Source organism: Corvus moneduloides, chromosome 4 (assembly GCF_009650955.1).
Source record: "Corvus moneduloides isolate bCorMon1 chromosome 4, bCorMon1.pri, whole genome shotgun sequence".
NCBI classification, from domain to species: domain Eukaryota; kingdom Metazoa; phylum Chordata; class Aves; order Passeriformes; family Corvidae; genus Corvus; species Corvus moneduloides.
Genome location: NC_045479.1, coordinates 2,126,960 through 2,147,268, shown reverse-complemented (window position 1 = coordinate 2,147,268; position 20,309 = coordinate 2,126,960). Strand labels below are relative to the sequence as shown.

At 40.3% G+C, this 20,309-nt stretch overlaps 1 long non-coding RNA gene across 2 annotated transcripts; it reads right to left on the bottom strand.

The window, feature by feature from the left end:
* Window positions 1-409: 409 nt before the first annotated feature.
* Window positions 410-4,004, bottom strand: LOC116443240. Of its 2 annotated transcripts, XR_004239790.1 has the most exons (4): window positions 3,865-4,004; window positions 3,713-3,784; window positions 1,221-1,294; window positions 410-835 (listed from the first exon to the last, which is right to left on the bottom strand). It is a non-coding gene; the product is annotated as an uncharacterized LOC116443240 (long non-coding RNA). The 2 variants fall into 2 exon arrangements; XR_004239789.1 differs by having other exon boundaries at window positions 3,713-4,004.
* Between the last annotated feature and the right edge of the window lie 16,305 nt (window positions 4,005-20,309).

Below are 20,309 nucleotides of genomic sequence, written 5' to 3'. Positions count from 1 at the left end.
ATAATTTTGACTGCTTTGGATGGGAAGTTTCCGAGAAAGGAACATCCTTTAATAATCGAGGGCTTATTGGTTTTCTTCTTTTCTATTTTTTTAAGATTGTTGGTGCTTAGAATATACTTTACATTAGTATAGTATACAGTAGTTAGTGTGTTACTTTTCTTTGGATTTAATTCCATCTATATGCTTAGACCCCTTATTTAAACTGTTGGTACCATTAACCACCAGCAATGTACCTAATTATCTTTATTATGGTAAGACCTAGATGCCACTTATAAACATGATTTTGTTTCACTAGATGCTATATAAACAGGCTAAGGCAATCCATGGCTGAACACTTCAGTTTCAGTATCCCACAGAACAATATATTAAACAAGCAGATAAACATTACATAGGGACAACAGACTTTTTTGATTTGGTTCATTTAATTTGATTTGGTTTATTTAATTTGTTTAAATATTAAGTAAGTGGTGCTCAGTAAAAAATGGAAGGAGATTATTTGATTAGGAAAACAAACAACAGGAGAGATGAGAAGTGAATTCAGCAGGGATACAAGAAAGGGAAATAAGGCAAGAAGGGCTAAGGGCTAAAGTGAAGTGTCAAAGAGAAAGTTAGGAGGAAATAGATGGATTGAAAACTGTAGTAAAATTCGTGAAGACATCATAACACATGATATTACCAGTAGGTATTGTACTGGTCAGTCTCCAGATGACTGTGGGGTTTTCTATTAAATGTGAGGGACGAGACCGGCATAAAGAGATCTTGACATCAGGGATCCAGAAGGAACTTAAATTCACTCCCCTGATCCTCCTCTGGTCCTTGGTATCTGCAATTTGCCCTGGTAAGGGAAAGCAAGGGAAGCCGTGCTCATCAGTTGGAGAATAGTTCTGTTTTCCATCACATCTCATACTTCACTGGTCACTTTTCATGCCTCTTTAATTAAAACACTGGCCGTTAACAACACGAAAACTAGATGTGTCCTTTGACATTGACAGTGGTTCAACTAGTAGCTAGTCTGTGGCTATATGGATATTTGGAAAAGTTTGTTTTTCCCCTATACCGCTTTTAGACAAGAAATCTTAATTCGGAATCTGGTCTTTCACATTGTTTTTTAATGAAGTTGAGCCTGTGCCATCTGCCAGCCTTCCAGATTACTTGGGGAACTTCCATGTTGCTACGCACATAAATTGATACATAATTTAGATTTTATGCTAGATACTCACCTTGAGGCATTTCTTCGCTGATTCCAATGAGGACATAAGTTATCTCTCGCTGTAGTCACTGCATCATCATTATTCTTTCAGAGCAAAAAGAAAAACAGTTAAATACATTTCCTGTCATAAACCTGAAATCTTGAACCAGTACCTTAAAATGCAAGAACAAGCCATTAAAAACTGCCCACAAATATGAAACAACTGTTTTAATTTGTTGCCAAAACCAGTTTATCAGATTAAGATGGCTGACTGACTTTCCTTTTTCTGGTCTGTGGTTTGCTGTGCAGGATGTCTTTGTGTCACTGGTTTAAGAGCCTGACCTTTAGTTATGAGAAATAATTTTTTGTTGTTATGAACAGAGCCCAAGGAAACTAGAGCTTCATTTTTACTCTGCTGCCTTTAACGTAAAAACTCCAGTATAGCCGATTCCTACAGTCTACAGCAGAGTTATGGGGTCTGCCCTTAACTCTGGGTAAGGATGTGGAGAATTGTGTCTCTTTACAGAGAGAGGACTTGGACAGGGTTGAGAGGCGGCCCCGTGTGAACCTCATGAAGTTCAACAAGGCCAAGTGCGAGGTCCTGCAGAGGGTTGGAGCAGTACCAAACACAGACACAGAACAGGAGGAGAATGGATTGAGACTTGCCCTGGGGAGATGGATTTTGGGGTGTTAGCTGCTGAGAAGCTCAACAGGAGCCAGCAATGTGCACTGGCAGCCCAGAAAGCCAACCTCCTGGGCTGCATCCAAAGCAGCCTGACCAGGAGGTCCAGGGAGGGGATTCTGCCCCTCTGCTCTGGTGAGAACCCACTTGCAGGTCTGCATCCAGCTCTGGGGTCCCAGCACAGGAAGGACATGGAGCTGCTGGAGTGAGTCCAGAAGGTCAGAGGGATGGAGCACTTCTGCCATGAGGAAAGGTTGATATAATTGAGATTGTTCGGCCTGGAGTATGGAAAACTTCAGGGAAGCCCTAAAGAGGGCCTACAAGAGAGATGAAGAGGGGCTTTCTATAAGGGCATGTAGTGACAGGACAAGAGGGAATGGCTTCAAACTGACAGAGAGTGGGCTTAGATTGGCTATGAGGAAAAAATTCTTCCCTGTGAGGATGGTGAGGTCCTGGCACAGGCTGCCCAGAGAAGCTGTGGGTGCCCCATCCCTGGAAGTGTCCAAGGCCAGGTTGGATGGGGCTCTGAGCAACCTGGGATAGTGGAAGGTGTCCCTGCCCATGGCAGGGGGTTGGAACAAGGTAATCTTTAATGTCCTTTCGACCCCAAGCCATTCTATGATTCTGTGATTCCATGGTTTCTACCCCAGAGATCTGGCATCTTTAGTAATTGTTTAGCTACTCCTACAATGTTGTAAAAATGAATTTGTGTTTGCAGAGGGCTCTGCGATGATGAGATGAAAGGTTCTGAATAAGTACAATTATTAGCCAGTGTTTAACAAGGTTGTATGATTATCACACTGCCTGTGTAAACAGTATTTACCTTAGAGTTAATACAGGGTGAGATCTGGGCATCCCACACTACCTTTTTCCACTTCCATTGAATCTCATCTAAGAACATTTGAGATCTTTGTCTTTAGTTTGCTGCAGCTCAGTCCAAAACTCTCAAATGAGGCTACTTTGTTGATAAAACATAGTTTACTTAAATCTTGGAAACAGTCAGGAAAGGACCACTTGATTTCAACAGCTGCTTTTACAAGGGCGTCTTGGCAAGAAGTAGTCATTTATTCAACCATCAACACAGAATTAACAAGTGAAGGTACTCTTAAATTAGGTTTTCTAAAGAAATGCGTATTTAAAAGGAAATCTCGAAGTTGATGTATTCATATGCGCTATAATACACACTAAAGGAATCTATTGCTGGCTCAGGTCAGCAGTTCTAGGGTTTCTGAGGAGCTCTGCAGTAACTGGGTGTTTACTTCCTCCTCACTGTTGGTATGTGACTGCCCCAGGAACAAGCTGTGTGGCACAACACTGACAGCAGTCAAGTTATAATCACTTTGCTTGAAGATTTTTGTTTGTGGTTCCAGCTATCATTGTGGATGCAATTCATGCACTTCATATTTTAGAGGAGTTATTTAAGGCAATAAAATTCAGCAGGTAACAGAGGTACACTTTCAGTGACATATATTGTGATCACATGTGCACATTGACCTCTCTCTTCCATCTCACACTGTAAGTTGTTGCTCACTGTATTTATTTAAGATTTGTGTAGTAGTTTTGATGGCAATAAGAACTCAGAATACCCTTCTGCTCCTTGTCAGAATGGACACTCAGAAATTTCTGCTTAAATGTCTGTAAGTTCCTTTGAGTTTCTCTATAAACTACATAAGCTGTTTTCTACCTCATTACTTAAGGAGAAAGAGAGTTCTGTTTTAACTCAGCTGCACAGGGGTTAGAGAGAAAAAAAAATAATTGTAAAAAGAAAAATAAAAAGGGTGATTTAAAAGCTTATGGAGTCAAAGAGAATTTGCTAGCTTTCAGTATTTCACAGTACTTACCATGAAGGTCAGCATGCGTCTTCCTCTTTGAAACCTGTCCAATTTCCATTCAGATACAGCTGCTTCAAATGCCTTTGTTCAGACACAGGTTTGAGCAACTCCAGAATATTGTAGAGCAGAAGGGAGGGGACAAGAGGAACATTCTGACAAACCTGAAGGCCTTGTCATATCTTATCACAAAGCAAAAGCTGTATTCCTGTGAAGGTTGTCCCAAGGATGGGCAGAGCAGCAGCGTGTCCACTGGCTAACACTGCCCAGAGGAGCTGTAAATAGAACCTTTTTCTGTCCCTGGTGCCAGCTAGATGCTAGATTTGTGATCATGGCATTTACAGTTCAGCTCTGCTCAAACAGCCTCTGTGCCAAACAGTAGGCAAAAAAAGAAAGCAAGCAAGGAAGCTTCTCCAGATCTCAGCACGGGGGATAGAGAAAATCAGATGATGAATTCATTATAGGCACAGAGTATTTATGGCTGAAGTAAATATTTCTCCTGGGTCAGATCCCTTTCTATCTTCTCTGATAAATGAACTGGCATCAATGGACATATTACAAAGGCTTTATGTTGTGGCTTTACTTTATCCAGACATATAGACAGAGGAAAGATGTGTGTTTTTCCCTCAACCCAAGACCTATTAATCACGGCTTTGTCTGTATAAGCTCTGAGGATCCAGGTCTGAAACACTAAAAATTAAAAAAAAGGTGTTTTTCTTTTACCACTTTGCCTTACAATCTGCAATTCAATGCTCTCTCCAAGAGAAGCAAACTTCAGCAGATAACACCCAGAGGAAAGAGTGCATAGCACTGGGCATAGGCTGCTGGCTTTCCTTGCTGAACTGGAGGCACCAAATCAATCGTGTACTAAGGTGGAGTGGTTTTTTTGGGGGGGAGGGTCAGGTCTTTTTGGGGTTTTGTTGGTTTGGGTTTGGTTTTTTGTTGTTGTTGTTGTTGTTGTTGTTGTTGTTGTTGTTGTTGTTTTGCAGGGGTTATTTATACTGTAAGAAGATTTCTGTCTTTCCTTGATTAAAAAAAAAAAAAAAAGGCAAACCAAAAATACCCCAATGTTTTCTATGCAGGTGTTCATCTGTGCATATGACTGATTTTTAGTGGCCACTGGAAGTGTTGCATGTGAGATAATGGTACTCTTGCAAGCTTCCAGTCCAAAGGAGAGAGAGGGAACAGCAGGAAACATAAAAAATGGAAGGGAAGCTCAAAGTAAGAGCAGAGCAAAAGAGTCAATAAACACCACTTCCAAACCAGCAAACATCTGTCTGTTACCAAAGCTCTGTTGCAGTAGCATTTTCAGAGGAGAAAGCAAGAAGGCCAATCTAGAGATCTATTAGCTGTGTTTATCCAGCCTTTAAAGAAATAAAACCATTCCATTTACAAGCTCAAAAACAAGACAACCTTCTTCTCCGGCCTGTGCATTCAGCTAGTCTTGAGCAGTGCTCTTTCATGTGTGTATGGGTTATGATGCTTGCCCTTGCTTTTGGGTTTGCTCTTGGTTCCACCCATGCTGCTTTATGGTTTTTAAATAGGCATCAAGTGATTGCACTTAGCTTTAAAATAAACCAAAAGATACATCAACAAACAAAAATGAGCAAAGTTTATTTTTTTTTCAATACATTTTGGCTTTGTAGGACTAGCAAAAGAAACCATGATATTCAAAGCCATCCACAGGTGATGCAGAGTGTACATGACAGATGTGCTAAATAAATTGATTCTGTCTTGTATAAAGCTGAGGTTACCTTCTGCTTTAGATGTAAGTGGCTTGTTAACACCTCAGAGAGAGACACAGCCTGCATGCCCTGGAAGTAGGAGAGTTGCAGTTGTGAACGAGCTGTTTTGCCTTCAGGACTGGAAGGTAGGGGGAAGGAGCTATGGACAGTTATATTTTTATTAAGGTTTTTAATCACACATCAAAAACCAATCTGAGTTCTTTAAGGGCAGTAATGTAGGATTTTGAGGGAAACATTCCTGCCTCTCTAGATACTGATTTCATACTACAAAACACAAACTTGCAATCTTGTTTTGCTTTCCAGCCCTTTTTGATTCTGTCAAATCTTTCTGGCTTCTGCCTCTTGGCATGGCTGTAACAGTTTCTCTGATTTGTTGCCATTAGTTTGGGGGAACTACTATTGTACCCTAAAATGTTTTGTTGGGTTTCTGTTTGGGGTTGGGAGGGGAGGCAGGGGTGAGATGCCATTACTATCTTGGTTTCTTTCTGTGCAGTGAAACAGGCTCCTGTTTCCCATGGGTTGGAGAGCCGTACAAGGCTGGGAGAGCCTGCTTTCAGGGTAATGTAGTAGCACTTACAGCCACAGTACTTTAATGAAAGACAGGAGGTGATAATGGAGTGAGTCACCCAGTCCACATGTGTGGAGCCTGGGTACAGCCTGTTCCTGAGGTTCCATAAAAGCCACTAATTCCTGCCCCCAGGGGCACACTGTGGTGGATTAGACTGTTCTCATCACCTTCTGAATTTTCCTTACGGTACCAGAGTGTCAGTCCTAAGCCATGTCTTGCTTAGAAAGTAGCACTAATCAGGTCTTCCAGTCTTTTGGGGGTTTTGTTTGTTGGGTTTTTCTGGGGGAGTTGTTTGTTGTTGTTTTTAAATTTCTCTGCACCTTAAGTGATTTTTAGAGTAGCTGCTTATGCACCTGTTGAGGAGGAGCAGGATAGTGGGGAGTGGTCTGTGTTTAAAACTGCAGTGGTTTAGGAGGTTTAGAGTAAAATATTATATTAATAAAGATCTTTGAAATAAACTTTAATAATAGAAATTTAGCCAGTTTCTGGCAAATTTAATGCTGCTGCAGTGTGCCTCTAAACTGGCAGGAGGTTTTCTTTAAGTAGGTGATTATTTGGCTTTGATTATTTTTTATTGTTTATTGGGAAGGGGAGAATTTTTCTTTGGGTTTTTTGGCATGCTTTTTGGTAGGGGATGTTTTATGCTCGGGTATTTTGTGTGGGGGGGGACAGCATTTTTGTTCAGTTTTTGTTTAGAGGAGTGAAAATACAACCAAGCCAGCAGGCGAAGAGCAGTGCTTGAGTGTATCTTTGATTTCCATGCCTCTCATCCAGTAAAGGAACTTTTTGTTCTCTGTTTAAGATCTTTCCTTGAGCTTAGGGGTTGGCTCCAAGATTTAAAAAAAATGCCACTAATTCATTTATCAAAAGGCTTCTTGGAGAGTCATGCTAAGAGAGCTTATGAGCAGCTTCTGGCTGACTCACTAGCAGAATATGCTTATACTGAGAGGCAGCAAAGGGGGCAATTGATCAACATTTGTGTCCATTTTTCTAAGAAGTCATTTGTTAGGTGACAGAGATTGCTAGGCTTGACCAAAGAGAAATTGCTGCGCAAATAACTATAGGACCAGGTTCTGTAATGACATAGGCTGGGATAAATCTCTCAAAAGGCTGCTGACGTCCAACAGTGCCAACAAGCTACACTTCATATGGCCTTACACACTGTTTACAGTAGCAGACACCTTTGGGCAAATAATCTATGCTTCAAGATTTACACTTGTGTATCGCTCTCGTAAATTGTTTGTAAAAGATGCTGGATTAACTAAGATACCTTATACAAATTAAGCACAGGGCTGTTCTGCAGTCGTGTAGCCTTAACTGGCACAAAAGCTACTGAAAAACCAACACAGCTACTAAACTATTGTCCAGATTATCAGTCTCCCCAAGAGAAAATTGTGTCAATAGTGCTGTCTTTAGGTTTGTTAATTGCTTTTAAATTTTTTACAGGGAGAGGCAGATATTTTTAAGTATTTCAAAGAAGTGATTTGTTGAAATAATCATTGTTCACACGCTTATCTGAAGGATATAATGTAATTTGCCTAAGTAGGAGTATGTAACAAATGAAATGGGAACATCTATCATTGGTGTGCAGTATGCCCAAACTAACTGTGAGAATCACTGATTTTAATTGCTTGATCTCTCCGCCTTAATTTTCTGCCAGATAGGTTTTCTGTGCTGTTTAAAGATGGGCTTACTGCCAGGTGTGGGACACAGAAAGCTACAATGATTTCTCCTTCATAAATGGGCAGTTTCAAACATAATCCCACCCTATCAGTTTTAAAATACTTAGATCCCAGCTTTCATTTCCCAAAGAAAACTTGGCACTGTGTGTGAACCAGTATGGCAGAGCCACAACCATGATTTCCATCTTGCTGTACTGTGTTGCCTACGGCAGCTCCCAGACTGAGGCATCACATTCCTCTCTATTTAGTCTCTGTACTTTTAGTTATGGCAAAGGATATCCATAATCTTCATTCAGCACTTTAACCTGGTCTTGGGAATAGGTGGGAAAATGTCAGTAGGTGGTGGGGGAAGACAGAGGCACCTGGCCCATCCTGACTGCACAATTAGGGCTTTGAGAGGAGATGTAAAACAAAGAAGTCGCTCCATCAGCAAAGCAGTTGGAGATGCAGCAGACGTGGAGGTTCTAGGGCATTCCATTAAACTTCCACCCATCAAGATGCTCCTCTTCTACAGGACGTGGCAGTGGGGAGAGGATATGGTCAACAAATTGGTTTTGATAGAGTGGGCTCTACCTGTCTTCCTCAAATTTAATAAGACAGCAAGGTCCAGCACAGTGCCTGAAACATCTGTGAGAAGAGGCAAGCATCGGGTTGGCTGAAATAATTTCTCTGCTTGGCACTGTATAGGCTAACTCTCCCAAACCTTCTTTTAGCTTCCCTAGAAAAAACTGTCTGCTTTGTGTTCTAAAGAGCCTCCTGGTATCCCTTTTATCCCACATGTTTTTCTACTTCTGTCAGACACCTTCCCTAAGCTTCCCCATGCTGGTGCCATCTCTCCAGTGCCATAAATGGCTACTCTGCCCAAGGTCTTTCTGGTTTTCAGCTCTGACAACCTTCATACAGCCATCCATGTGAGCACATAGCCACCAACTGGTGTTTGGGATTTGAGAAGGGACTAGGAAGCAGCTCTGCATCTTCTTGGAATAAATTGCCTTGTGGAAGGCTCTGCCTGCCAAGGCTTGAGTTCTGCAGCACGAGCTGCTCTTCGTGCTTGGCCCAGGGCAGACACAACATTCTGCCTGCAACCCTCTGAGTGGCCAAGGCCTAAATGCTTCTTTGTAAAGAGTGTGTTTACTTTATATGAATCTAAGACGTTTGAAAAACTTGATTTTAATTAATAAGTTAAAGGTTAGCTAGATATTTAAGGGGATACAAGAATGGTTTACTTTATCCTACCTTTAAATCTTAAGGTTAGTTGGTAGAGCAAAGACAGGGCAGGAATTAATGGAGTGTATATATAAAATGGGAATGGTGTCAGAGCCAATTTTCTCAAGCATTGTGAGTACTGCTGACGTAAAACAAAATAATGTTTTTTCATTGTTGTGATCTTATGAGTGCCCATGAATTTGGAAAGTCAGAGATGAAGTTTAGGGTATTTTTTGGAGGGCACGTACAAGGAATAGGCGCAGATTGTCATTTTCACGTTTATAAATCACTTCAATAGTCTTGACTCAGAGAAGTTTATTGAATCTAGTGCTATCTTTCATGTAAAATAGCATGCCTGTAGTCTACAGCTTTTAAGGATCTATTTTTTTCCTCCACTGTATATTGTAGAATTCTATCCTTTCCTAATATGGTCATTGAGAGATGTTTTAAAAATAAATCATATTGACATTTGGATTTAATCATAAATTTCAAAGATAGGAACACATAGTTTATACAATATTTCAGCACAATGTTCATCTGAGCAGTACACAATGAAAACTTTTTATTAAATTTACATTAGTCAAGAAGCCCGAACACTCAGGTTTTTGGGAATTTGTATATTGATATGGAGAGAGATCAAAACAGTTGTTGTGCTGAAATCAACAGCAAACTCTGTCCTATACAGAAATAAACCTGTGGGATCATTATAAGTTGCTCAAGCCCTGGAGTGACTGGAAATCAGCTTTTCTTTACCATTTATTAGAAGGTTTTGTGAAAGAAGAACTACAGAGAGTAGTTGTAACACTGCTGAACTTCAAGACACCCAAAAGCATGGGGGCTTTATTAGCAGTACAGCTGGGTTTCCTTCTCTTTATCTGGGACTGCAAAGCCAAGTCTGCAATGTCATGTTCAGTTTGGGGCTCCCCAGAACCAGCCTGACACAGATATACTGGAGTGAATCCAGTGAATGGCCCCCAGGACGGTTTGGATCTGAAGGCACAGAATGGATGATGAGCAGCTGAGAGCTGGATTTGCCTGATGGGATAATAAAGAGAAGAGGAAGCCAGGCTCTTTACAGGGGTCTGGGATGGAAGGGTATAAGTAACGGGCCCAATAATGTGAGAACATTGGAAGCTCCATCTTGACATAAGAAGAAACTTTTTGGGGATGGTTAGACACTGCTAGAGGGACCTGGAGAGGTTATGAATTATCCATTCTTGGCAATAGTCAAAACTTGACAGAACAAGGGCCTGAGGAATCTGCTGCAGCTTTGAGCAGCAGGTTGGATTAGGTGGCCTCCAGGCAGCCCTTCCCAGATGCATGATTTTCTCCTTTTCAGCAAGCAATGAAAAAAACCTCAAAAAACAACAACTAATGCTAAGACCATGACAAGTTTACAAAGACCAGCTAGTGGAGACATTTTAAGACTTTTAACAGCCATATATTTCTGGTTTTGCACTGAAGAGTGTGCCTCCCAAAAACTGAGTGAGTGCTATGGTGAGCTGGTGCTTGTCCAGGGTGTCTTACAAGTACTGTACAATGCAGCATGTTCCTGATGCTCAAAATTCTTAATTCATGAAGTATATTTCCCTCACAAGCCATCAGTTAAAACATTTTTGTTTTATTGTAGATGTTTCTCCCAAGATCCTTTATACTTCAATTATTTTCATCTCTTCACAGACTGGCACCCCTTTTTATAATGTTGTACACAATACTTTACACAAAAGATTGCAATAGGTTCAATAAGATTTTTCTTAAAGGCTATCAAAATGATCTATAAGACCCTTGTGTCATATCTCCCAAAATACCCAGAAAAATCAGAATCTTCCAATACTATTGTCTCCAGGGTAGCTTTAATGACTTCCTGGATGTAATCCAATGTCTTGCAGGACTCTGAAGTATATTTTGTCTTCCTAATGTTACTGCTTCTAATATTTAGCAACAGTTCAGCTGTAGGAACTTAGAATACAGATGAATAAAAATATTCAAAAGAGAGAAGAAATATGGGAATGGTGAAATAAAACATTCCATCACCACTTTCTTGGAAGAAACTGATGAGGATGAGGAAGCAAGGGATTGCTTGAGGCACTGAATCAGACACCTGGAGGGGGTGGAGGTGGAACAGCTGGAAGTGCAGGTATAGAATTCCGTTCTCCCAGAGAGAATTTAGGCAAAATTAGGAAAAAGAAAAGACATGGGAAGGCAGAAAATGAAGAATACTAGCCTGATCATGGAAGCTTGGTGAAGTTGGAGGAGGAGAAATTGATGTTTGTTAGGCTAAGTTGGAGCAGGAACTTAGCTAGAGTAGACCTAGAGATGAGGAACAGTAGCAAAAATTATTAATGAAACCCAGAAGGCACAACAATAATCCTGCTGATGCAAACACCTCGCAAATTTTAAATGCAATAAGGGTTTTTTTCCCCCTCTTGTTTACATGTTGGTGAAAATAACAATTTTAGTAAAACCTTGACAAAAAGTCAAAAGGACATGGGAAACAGTATAAATAATGACAACCCATATCTCTAAGATTGCCCTCTGAAGAGGTGCAACAGGCACTTCCAACGAAATATTAAACAGTCCTTACTGTAACAGAGATCAACAGAGTGGACTACATTATTTTCCATTGCATATTAAGTATGTGCATAATCTCTAAACGCTATAAAGACACAGGACTAACCTTTATTATTCTGAAGAATTAAAATACAAATATGTTGGTTAACAGGTTCTGCATGATTTATCTGTGGGTCAGATAAATAGCTTGATCTGTTCTTGTAGGAGTGATTTACTTTTAGAAACTTTAGGAAACTTGATTTTTGACTTTTCATTGGATCTTGTGGCGACCTGTTTACCAATGCTTTTTCCTATCCCAGATTGTTCCCCCCTGCTGTTCCCGGACTTAGCCTTGGCCACTCCCTCAGGCTCTCCCTATTGGTTCCTGTACCCCAACCCCGCCCAGGGACCGCCCCTGGGCCCCTGACAAAACCCCCCTGCGCCCAGATCACCAGGGCTCTCTGCTTCTGAGGGTCGCCAGGTCAAGATGTGATTAAAGTCATCTCTTACCCTCATGGGAGACCCTTCTTGCCACCTCTGTCATCACTGGTTGTAACGCTGATAGCTGACCAGAGCAAGATCGCAGGGCTGTCTGAAATGGACTGCGGGATGTGACGGATTGCATTGCCCTAGGTAACCCCCCTGAGCTCTCCGGAAGCTGCAGCCTGCTAAGCAAAATCTAGCAGATACAACAGGATCTAGCATTCCAACTGATTAGAAGGGCAATGAATTGATCCCTTTCAGCCAAAATGACCAGCTAGTGACAGAGAAGTCTGGGCAGAGGGGGAAGGAGCAGAGCTCAAGGGACAGTTCAGTGGGGAGGTATCCCTAGTGCATAGGGGAGACTGCAGTGCTTGTTCCTTTCTTGATGTAAAAGAGGACAAAATTCCAAGAAATGACAACGAAGCTCTATGGACCAAACTAATACAGGAATAGATCCAAGCCCAGATCTTTGCAGTTGCTCTGGGATGCATTGGTTAGATAACAAATCCTACTGAGATACTTTTAAAACTTTGAATACCAAAGTGTTCCCCAGGTTTCCAGTGACCAAATTGTTATTCTGCAAATTTATCAGGGCAAATCCTTCCAAAGACAATTACATTTGTTCTCTTACTCCCATAGGTTCTGTTGTTGGCTTAAGGGTTTTTTGGGTTTTATTGTATTCAAACATTTAATGAGAAATTTATGAGATCTAGTGAGATCACAGCTCAAATTTCTTCAGGAACTGGATATGAACTGGAGAGCTGTCAGACTAGTAACTGTTTTAATTACAGCACCAAATCTGCACTTCTGAAATTTTAATTTAGGTTGCTGGCTGCATCTTCAGTGACAAAAATGAGTTTGATTTTACCCAACAGCATTTGAAGGACAGCCTGCACCTGAGATAATGTTTTTGTCCATTCAGAAAATAAAAATATTTCACTCAAACTTAACCTATGCCTCTTTATATGCATGAAGATAACACATCGCAAACTTTTAAATATTGATTTCCATTAGGTTTCCCAGTATGCAAGATCCAAAACTGGTAGTTAAGATGTTTGGAAAAATATTTTCCTGTAGTATGTAACTCATTTAAAAATTTGAAATCTGACAAAAGAAAGATCCCCATGACCATAAACATGATAGTTGCCTTTTTGTATTGCAGGAGTGCTACACCCATCAGCATCCTGGTAAACAGCAGCAAGTCTAAACCAAATAAACTTCAGTGGCGATTTCTTGTCCTGGCTTACAATATTAAAATTGCAAGTGTCTAATTAAAGTACTTTTTAGAAATTGATTCCAGTTTGCTGTTTGATAAAGAACCATCCTTATTCATTAATCAGTATATTACAATTTTAACTTTCTAGTAACACATTTGGAATTTTTTTTTTAATCAAAAAATGATAAAGTTATTTGGAGACTAATTTGTATCTCATCTATTTTTTGACTGTTTCTATTTGTACTGTGTAAATATTTTGAATTATGTTGTTTGGGCTTTTGGAGGATATTTGGAGTTTCTACATGATAGTAAAAACTTTACTGTGGAGATTGTAAAGGCTCATGTGCATGTGAATTTTATGTCAGCTTTTACACACATTGATTATACAAAAATATGAAAGGAAAAAAGGTGTTTTCCACAGACTTATAATTTTGTAGTGATATTTTTGCAGTCAGGAGAGGTTTTTTAAATTATTATTTTGTTGCTGAATTTTTTAAAAAGTCTTCTTGAGGAGGTTTGGGGTGATAGGAGTGATATAGTAAGAAAAAAATTAATTCCTTCTCTAAAGCATCATTTTCGTTAGTAAGCAAACTGCAACAAGAAAGTTTAATGTAGGTCATAATGCAGCATATGTGGACAAAATCCAATCTTTCTACTAGCTAGTGAAATTAAACTGGAAAATTGGTTTCTTTTTAGGGTTGTTTGTTCATGAGATTTTAAAAATAATTTCTGTAATGATCATACTCCTTCAAAAACAAGAAAGAAGTAGAAACACCTACCAACGTACAAATAAGTTCCTTTCTATCTATTATCTTACAATCCTTTGAAAAATCTTAACCCAGTTAAAACGTTTAATCCAAAATTTTCAGAAGAAAAACAGATAGCTGAGTATGTGGTGTGATGGTTTCCATTCAGTGTGACACTCCATTTTTTCTGTTTGCCTGGAAAGACACATCAGTACAGGACAAGAGTAAAAATGAAACAGCAGAACTGAAACCATTGTTAATATGAATAGAGGTTGAAGAGTGAGAGCAGGCTGAGTGTGCTTTGGGGGCTCTTCCAAGGAGGACGACAAATGGGTATGTCTCACCCTGGCCAGTTCTTTCAAAAATTAACTTTAGAACTTGGGGGGAAAAGTAAAGGGAAGTTTACTTTAACTTTGGGTAGAAAGAAGAGCTTGTCTTCTGGGTGCCAAACTGGTGTACATTCTCAGGTCACACTTAGCGTGCAGGCCTTTGCAAGGTTTTAGCTGCCTCCTCTCTCATTGGTCCTTTGGAGGGAATACATTGCACTGCCAAGAGCCACTTTAAAATCCATTAAACAATAGTAAAACTGTCAAGTCCATTTCTTCTGCTTCTGTCTCTTCCATAACAAGCAAGAAAAAACACATTTGTTTTTAAAATACTCACTTGCTTCCTTTGTTGCTAAGATGTTTTTGCTGTAGCTGAGCAGCTCTGCTGCTGTTACAGTCCTGTGCATTTCAGTTTCCAGAGTGGAAAAAAAAGCCCTAACAGAGTAATCAGGACAAACTAGTTTGGGTTGACTGCAGCAAGCCTGTAGTCCAGGTTTCAGACCCAAAAACATTGTTTAAAGGACTCTGTATTTGCTCCATCTGGAAAGCTGCAATAATTTGAGCCTTCCTTCCACTCTCCTTTTTTTTTTTCTTCTTTTTTTTCTTTTTTGCTGGTTTCCTACACACACACTTCCTGATATAATTCCCATGTATAGGAATGCAAGATCTGTTGAAGCTGCACTCTTTTCATTTGCAAAGCACAGCCTCCACTCCACTCCCTGATGCTGTACACATTCACTGAGCATCCCTCGGATTTTGCAAGCACAAGAGAGCTGTGAGAGTTGAGACCAGGATCCTCTCCAGACCTTCCCTAGGATAGATATTCAATCGTGGCTTCTAAAACTGTGAATTACTGCAGTTCTTAAAATCATAATTGTTGAGTCAATTAACACAGCTGTTAATGAACAGCAACAGCAAATTTCAGTTTCTGCAGGGTTTTGCCCCTCCATATCAGTGCAGTTAAGTTTCTATATTATAGGAAACTCTCTTTTCCTTAACACACTATTTTTTAAAAAACAGGCAAGGGGGTTTTTTTCCTCAGGAAGTTGTTTGCAGACCTGCATTCTCAGGCCTTCGGCTTGCATGGGATGTCTGTTTGTTGCATGTAAATTTCAGAGCAGCTGCTCGAATTCCCACTGGTTTGTTTCTCTTCACACCTTGTTAAGGACAGAGGAAGCACAAAATTCATTGTTAATCTAATTAAATTCTAAACAGTCTAATTAAATACTTATTAGACAAATTACAAAGCTGCTAATACTTCTGGTTGCAAGTATATGCAGTTAATGTACAAACAAACTCTGTGCTTTTTATCCTTTTCTGGGACGCTGCCTTTCCCCTTTCACTGCCCCTCTGTGTGGGTCCAAGGCTTTAAGGTTTCAGTTTGGAAAGGTACAGGGCTTGGCAAGTGATCAGCAAGCCAAGCCCTTTACCAGGAGGAAGAGGAGGATGTAAGCTGTTGTTTCTTCCTTTATTTCAGTTTCCATATGTGGTCATTTTAATGTTTTTCAACATGCTCTATACCTTGTTTTTTACTTCATTGATCTGCAGGTTTTATGTTGCATTCAAATTTACCATGTCCGTTTTATGTGTATTGAGTACTTGTTCTTTTTTTAACCCCTAAAATAATGCTTGCCCTGTCCTTTGACTGTGGCAGAGTGGCTTATAGGCCTGGAATCCTTACTCCTATTGCCCTGGGCCTGCCACAGTTGCTTGCTGTAACTGATTCAAGATCATTTTAGCGAAAGGACCAGAGGTTTTTCTCTGTATTTTCATCTAGGAAGGCTGGTACTCTGAGGAGAGACCACTTCATTTTAATATAATAGGCATGGTCATACTCTTTAATGTAGTAGATTCTGTGTGCTTGGCATGCCTGCAGGAAGAGGTGAAGGTAAAGGACATGCGCAAGTGGCATCTGTGAAGTAATACCTCATTCTTCCCTTCTGCATGGAGATGTGCAAGTAAGGCATCTTTGTTTTTTATCTTTTTTCCCCCACTTTTGCTTTTTCTGTGATGCCACTACTTGTAAAGTCTGTGTTGTTTCAAAAGCTATTAAGAGCTTTCTGATAGCACAGTGGACTTCAAAGAGGATTCCTCAGGGTTTGCAAAGGAAATACTTGGAACAGACTGTAGATTTGGGACAGCCAGAGGAGCTATCAAAATTGCCACTACATTAGGAAGTAAGCTTCTTAAGAAAAAAAAAAAATTAACAAAGTTACCTATTTATGCTCATATACCTTTCAATGTTACAGGTAATAACCGAGGATTATTTTCATTAGGACACAAGGTTAGTTTTCTGTCTGATGAAATTATTAGTTATTATGATTAATATGATCAATTTTTAGTTATGAAAACAGTCAAAAGGGTGTGTTGTGCCATGAGAGATGTGGATATAACCCTTCTTTTACTTAGCTCAACTGCTGTACGTTCCATATACAAGCAAGATCCAATTAATAAATCAGGCAGTCATATCAAGGTGCTGCTATGCTGGGCCAGCCCAGCCCAAGCACTTGTGCCTTGCAATTGGAAACTTCATTTTTACCCTGTTTCTACCTGGTTTGTTTTCAATGTTTTCAAATTTGGCTTTTAATCTACATACTGTAGTAACGATCGCAACCTGGAGAGTAGCAGCATTTCACCTGCTTTGTTCCAGGTGCTGGAAAACCCATGCAGTTTTCTTAGTCTACTGTGTTTGTGGAGCCACTTTGAAATAAGAATGCCTCCAAGAATGATTCTTTTTATGAAATATATTTATCAGGAGCCTGAAAATGTCTTCTCTTGAGGTATAAGTCAACTAGCAGAGAGGTAATTGTGTGAAGAAGTGAAGAACAGATACCTGTCTGTAAATCTGGTGCCATGACTCAACAGAAAAAGATGGCTCTGCTGAGAAATTTCTGTGTAAAAAGTAATTTATAGGATTGAAGTAATAACATATTTCACATTTTGAAACTAGAGCATCTAGACAAAGGATGGAAAATTTGGGAAATGGTATGCACATTCAAATTAGTTTTTATTAGTAATATAAGACTAGCATTTGGCAGGTTAGGAGGAAGTAGAGGGCATTGAAAGACCTTGTGAATGGTAGCTTCAAACAGTCTCTCTTCAGTTATCAGCCCATTCAGGTGTTTTATAAATAGCAAAGATAGATTGTCAGATACTTTCAATAGGAAAGAGCAGGGGCAGGACAGGGAAGTAATAAGTTATATGAGATACCAATCATGTTTCCATCAACAGAAAATGACTCATGATTCATAAAAGCCTCCTTTATACTAGAATACATTGTTTAGAATTTTGTTTAAAAATTAAACAGAATGTCTAGCAGCTTTAACTTCCTGGCTTGATTTCTAATGGACATTCTATAAATAAAACATATATTTCAAAGCTTGAATTCTCCTCAGAAGAACCTATGGGCAGTTTTGATGGGATATTGTTTTTCAGTGCAGCCTTATTAATTTGCCAGCTGAACAATGCTTTTGCAAGCAAAGCAATGAGTAAGAAGTGTGCTTTGAGCTGGCAAATCAGAATAAGGCACCTTGCAAAAACAAACATGCAGAAGAAAAAGCTCTCTGCAAAATGCAAAACAAAATTAATGCCAAGATTGCTGTACTGAATAGCAGTGTACAGCAGCACAGTGAGATTTCAATCAATTCAGCACCTGTGAGTAATCCGCTAAATAAAGGTATAAATTTCACAGTAAATCCTTCTGCAGGGCTTTCTAAGCCCTGAGCATTAACAAGAAAATATACAGTGCACAATTCAATATGATCTATGGGGGAAAAGGAAGGTTAGAAGATAATCCCTCTGTCACTTTCTTGTCACACAGAGTACTTGCATGTATTTACATAAAAGAACCAGTTTCTCTTCTGGTGCCTTTGCTGAGATGCCGTTTGACTCCATAATCCAGAGTGCATCACAGGCACTGGAGGGCAGGCCTTAACTAGACACTGGAGAAAAGGAAAGTTCTCTCTGGAAAAGACTTCCAACCCTTTGTTACTAAATTCTGGTGTCAGGGGTGGAGGCTCACAGTATTTTAGGAGCAGCAGAGCTACCTTGGAGCCAAGAGAGGCAGGAGGTGGATCATGCAGTGATTGCTGACAGACTGTTTCAGCATAGGGACAGAAGACCACGCCCTGGTGATATTTCTCTGTTTGACACATGTATGGATATATCTGTGCTTTATTATTTGCTTTTTAAAATTTAATTTAGCCAGAAAAAAGTATAAGATCTGGTGTCTCCCAGCTTTAGTAATGGCTGTACCTGTACCAAGTACTCCCTTGCCAAGTGGCTTATGTCTGTTTGCTTCAGCTCTCATCCTGCCTCATGTCCCATTCCTCAGACTCCCCCAGACAAGGTGGCTGCATGCAGGCTGCTGACCGTGAGCATGAGCTTTCCCCTGAACTGAGGCCAAGCCCTGACTGGGAGGGTAAGCCTTTGAAGGAGCCAGAACTGTGCCAGGGAACATGCCAAGAACGAGGAGGTAAAGATGACTGTGGCCCAGCTCTCAGTCTGTGTCCTGGCCTTATTCTGTTTACTGGAATAGACAGAGCACACAGCCAAAGAGGTCAGGAAGAGAGCACAGCACTGAATGTTTTTAGCACACTGGGGACATTTGCCCTGCTGGCCTTGGCAATGTTTTCTCATGCACCACTTCTGTGCATATGCTCATTCCCTTCCCTGCCTTGCTTTCCCTGCTTCCCCTGCCTGCATCCTACCTTTTCATGTGTGTCTGAGTCAGATGGTCCAGCAAAAAGCCTGCAATTATACTTCATCTTTATTGGGTGCTGTAATGGTTCAAATAATTTCTTGAGTTTTAATCTGCTTTATGAAAGCCAAGCACTTCTGGTCCAGGAGCCCCACTCAGACTTGAAAAGGACAACTAAGACTCTACCACCCTTTAAAAAAAAAAAGCATATTCCCAGGAATGTTCAGGACTGCAGAAGGCTGCTTGCTGCCCAGCCAAGGAGCCTGCAACAGTGTCTGTACTGCTATGAACTTCCACAGAAAGCACGTAGCTTAATTTCTGAGTTGGTTTGATTCCAAGGGAATAGAGCTCAAATCCAGGCCACCCTGTGTTGCACACCAGTGACTTTCCCACTCATGCTCCCTCTGGGGTACAAACACAAGTTGTGGGCATAAACAGAGAACCTTGTTAAAGTGGAATAAATATTATCAGAAGTAATAAGACTAGAACTGAGCAGTTTCTCCAGTTAATGTGGCAGCAATGTGGGTAGTTATGTCATCAGAGAAAAGGCAGTGGTAGAAAGGATGGGTCTACTTATACAGATGACTAAGGTGAATTCCCTCTGGTTTATATAGGTGAGTTAATAAAGTGAAAACAAAATGGTCCCCTGGTGATCTATGAGTTCATGCCCTGCTGCCTTCCAGCAAGGCAAAAGCTCCCAAGTGCCTGAAGCATTTTTTTTAATACAGTTAGGCTGTACAATCACTGAAGTGCTTGAAAACTTGCCAAACATTAATTTTGTCTGTTTGTGATGGTGGAAACCTGGTGGAGCAATGAGAATTGCTTTCAGGGTGTCCTGAGACAAACCTTAATAGCTGAGAATGCAGCTTGATTTGGGCCAGCAATCCTCTGGACATAGATTGGTTAAGCCATGCAACCCATGAGCATCAATTAGAGGAACTGTCAATGAAGGGTGTGCATGCTTGGAGGTTATCTCAGTTCTTTTTACAGTTTGCAGAAGAATTAACCAAAAAGAAGTGGTCTTCTTAACAGAAAGCAGTGATGACTTTTCTTCACCAGTCAAAATCCAGGACAGGGATCTGAAAAGCCAGAAAACATCCCCAGAAACATGGATATAAAACTATGCAAGAGGAAGGAGGCATGCAACTCCAGATTCCAACACAGGAGAGCTGACTCTGCTTTTACACTGAGATCAAGGACAAATTGTCTACTGGCTTTGAATCAAACCCTGGCTCAAAACTAAGATAATGGGGAAATTTCCTTTTTATTTGACTCTCCTTTTTTTAAGTGTTTTTTATCTTGCTCATTTAAAAGTCTGTGCCTCTGTTCTAGGAAGGTTTTTTTTCCAGGATCAGAAATGTCTTGCATTCCTCAAGTGCAATTCATTC